Genomic DNA, 4,034 nt, shown 5'->3' with positions numbered 1-4,034 from the left:
TCACATCGAGTGGCAGATGCCTCATCATGTGCAATATGTAATGCAGGGTGGAATCATTCCCTGCCTGCAGGGAACTTAGCAGGTGGCACCCAGCTCCTCGTGCTTGCAGGCAGAAGGGGAATTTTGGAAATCAGGTTTGTATTGGGTGCCTCATTGTCTCCTAATCCCTGCCCTATGCATGCGTGCACATTTGCTCTGCCCTGAAACGTGAGCTGCATGAGGCTGGTGAGAGATACAGGCTGAATATAGCTGGGGAGGGTGGAAGGAAGAAAATTCCCAGCAGTTGTTTAAAATGGATTGTAAAAGACTGAAAAAATCCAACACCCATGCATAAAAAAAAACCACCAAACACATTACAAAAAAGTTGTGGTTTCTTAAGCTGGTTTGAATTCCTGGAAGCTGATGGAGCCCTGGGTTGTTGTTGGGTTTTAAACATCTTTCGGCTTTTTGGATAGTTTGGAGTGTGGGTGTGTGTGGGGAAGGAGTTGGGGGTAAACCAAAGCTAAAAATGGTCAGGGAGCACAGGAACAGGATGAGTGCACACACAATCTTCTTGTTTCATTTATTTATTTATTTCCTAGGCTTGTTGGAGATTGGGGGAGGTGATGGATGGAGCCGAGGCGTGGCAGTGGAGGTGGATCCTGAAGGCCAGGTGTAGGATCCTTTGTGCTTCACCACATCTCACCTCCTCAGCTATGGGAGACTCTTTCCTTTTGCCAAATAACCAACACCAGCTTCTGACTGATGTCCTTCCTCAGAGATGGGGATGTGGAGAGCCATCTCTGCCAGCCCTGCTCTGGTGGTCTTATCTCAGCGTTTCAGATGACATCAATCAGATTAACTCCCTTCCTTTCTTTCCCAACTGGAAAGCCTTCCTTTGAAAATATGAATATCTGCATTATGATTATTATTTCTTTTTTTCCCAGTAGGTTAATTAATAGATGATTCATCACCTTGAAAGCTAATGGGTATTTATCCCCATCACGGAGGAAATGAATGCCTTCTATAAATAAACGACACCCGCTCACAGCCCGTCCTTATTTATGCGGCTTCTCCTTCAGGAAACCAACTCAGCTGGAGGAGCCGATGCTGTTCCTGGGCTGCTTTGCACTGTCCTGCTTTGGTGTTCCACACAGTGAATACAATGCCCTTCAGATGGAGGGAGCACAACACGATCTTCCCATTCTGGGCTGGCGAAGGCGATGCTCGGTTGGGTTCTCCCATGGGCTGGAGGTCCCCAGTGTGCAGTTAAAAAAAAAATCCCAGATTATTCACCAAATATTGGGAAACCCTTTCCGAGTTCCCATCTGCTTCACATCAGTGGTGTTTATTGTCTTTGTTTCCAGCTCGCCAGCTATTGTCAGCGGTGACCTTAATTAAGAGCACATTAACAACCACGTCTAGCTTGTTGCTCACGCGCATGGAATTAAGAAGCAATTATTTACTTTTACTGCTTGCTTGCACAGAGCTGCTGTGCCCCGTGGGGACAGGAAGGTCCATCTTCTCAACGACTTTGTGGTGGGATGAGGGGATCTGAGTGCTCCTCCTGCACTGCTTGCTCTCTTTGTTTTCATCGTAAGCGGTGGAATTTGTGTGGCTGCCTTCAAGGATGGAATCTGTGGGGCTGCCTCCAGACTCCAGGGTAACACCAGTGTGTGAGAATCCGAGTTGGTTCGTGCCCCCATCCCTCATGGAAGCATGAGCTGAAAGCTCTGACCACAAAGGAGCACCGGGACTTTTTTTTAGGAGACTTTTGAAAATCTGTGCTACTTCGGATAATTTATTATTTTTTAATTCATCTTTAGGGACGTGGGTTCATGAATTTTTAATTCTTAAGCTCGGCAGCCCTGGCTGAATTAAGAAGGGAACAACTGATTTTAATGAGTGTAAGATTAATGCAGATGAACTTGGCTCCCAGCCCTCTCCTCAGCACCCACTGCATTCCCACTCTCTTTGCTCATCACCTGGGGAGATGCTTTCCCCCCGCTAGCATTCAGACTCCTGCTTTTCCCTCCTCGTGGCACATCCCCGGGTGGACTTTTACTCTTTTTTTATTGTTTTATTTTTTTGGAGAAGTGCTTGGTGCTCTGGTTTGTATAAATAGTGGTTATGGACAGGAGGGCCCAGCACTGGGCAGAGCTCTCTGTATACCCATCAGCTCAACGACTTGCGCCTCCCTGTGCACCCCCAATTAGATATTTGCATAGTGAATGATTTTATTACCCGAGCACTAAGAGAGGGGAGGCTGTGCTGAACTGATTTTACTCCATTCTGTGGGCACCACTCAGCTTTTTATCTCTATGTTTCAACGTGTGCTTTCAGCACTGCCTTTCTGGCTGTCGGGTAGCAGAAACATTGGTGAGCAGTGTGGCAAACTGCACCAGACACCACATTCTTTCTGTGCTTTTTTTTCCCCCAGTTGCCCCAAAGTGCAGCCCCCAAACTGCTGACTCCTCCTCATGCCAGCCAAGGGCAGCCATTCCCACCCACAGACCCAGTGTCCTTCTGTTGTTTGTGCTGAAGTTACCCACCAAGTGCACATTTTTTCCCATTTTTTCCCCTTTCAGCACAGCAATTTCCTTTATTTTTCCTGGGCTCAACTTAAAGTTTGTGCTTTGGTTTCAAAAAAAAAGTTTTGTTGGGCTTCGATTGCTCTGACGAGGACACCAAAGTGGAACATCTGAACACCGGGAGGAACACATCCCAAGAGCAAGGGTTTGCACATCCTGTTTTTAAAGCTGCTCTTGTAAAATGTTCAGAAGCTTTTCAGTGCCTGTGAATGGCTGTTTTAGTGGCTAGGTCAGTGGCTTACACGTGGCTGTTGTTAGTGGCTGTAACTGTGATATTGCACGCTCAAGAGGAGAAAGAGTAAAGGCATTGGAGGTTCAGGTTGGAGATTGGGAACAGTTTTTTCTCTGAGTTGAGTGGTGATGCAGTGGCACAGCTGCCCTGGGAGCAGGGGGTCATCATCCCTGGAGATGTCCCAGAACATGGGGATGTGGCACTGAGGGATGTGGGCAGTGGGTACAGTGAGGTGGGCTGGGGTTGGACTTGGGGATCTTGGAAGTCTTTTCCCATTGAAGCCCCCATTACACAAACATGAACAATAATGCAGAAGACAAACAGAAACACTGACGTGCAGCTGAGATGCTGACGTATTCAGCACTGAGGATCTAACAGAGATGAATGTGTTATATGAGAAAAAAAGTTGGAACCTGGAGCATGGGTTGCTCTGCAGTGCACAAAACAAGCCTGCTAACTTCGTGGCCTGTGATTGAATTAGTGCAATGTCCTTTCTGCTGCACCTCTCGGAGGCAGAAATTGAGACTGCAGTTGTGTATTCCAGACTGCCCTGTCCCCACCCTCGTTGGATGAGCAGGGCAGCAATCTGCTGCCAAATGTCTGCAGGGAGGTCTTGGAGCATTGAGAGCAGAGCAGGGCTGGGTTCTGCTGGATGCTCCACACCCTGTGCTGGGTTGCATTGGTTTTACTGGCTGAATTTTCCAGGTGTTTCCAAGTACAACCAAGCAGCAGCCGGCATTCTGCCAGCCCCTGGGAGATGTTTTTCCATCCCTGACCCTGAGCTATGACAGCAACCACTGTGCTGGGACCAAGTGAGAGGAGCCGAGCCACAAACCCTGGAACCTGCAAAGGTGGAGAGTTTAAAGGCAGTAAGGACTCATTTCCCAGGCAGAAAACTCTGCTGCAGCCTCACCCTCCCTGTTTACTGCAGGATGAGCCCTTGGAATTGGGCCATTCTCTTCCTGTGGCTCCCAGCACTGGGCTGGCAACAGAGGCCGTGGCATCAGACCTGGAGCTGTGTTTTTTCCAATGGGTTTGGGCAGCAAGCAGCTGATGTCACAAGTGGCTGCCACAGGTCCCAGTGCCCAGAGGGTGCTGCAAACCCCATTCTTCCTTACAGGGCACTAAGATATCTTCTGAAGGAGGAAAAGACAGGGTTTGGCTTTGGTCTGAGTGCATCGAGATCCCTTGCTAGCTGGGTTCTTGCAAATGGTGTTAGCAAAGGGCTCCTC

The sequence above is a fragment of the Meleagris gallopavo genome, chromosome 20 (assembly GCF_905368555.1).
Source record: "Meleagris gallopavo chromosome 20, MGAL_WU_HG_1.1, whole genome shotgun sequence".
Taxonomy (NCBI): domain Eukaryota; kingdom Metazoa; phylum Chordata; class Aves; order Galliformes; family Phasianidae; genus Meleagris; species Meleagris gallopavo.
The sequence above is the reverse complement of the archived record's forward strand: the minus strand, read 5'-3'. Positions refer to the sequence as shown.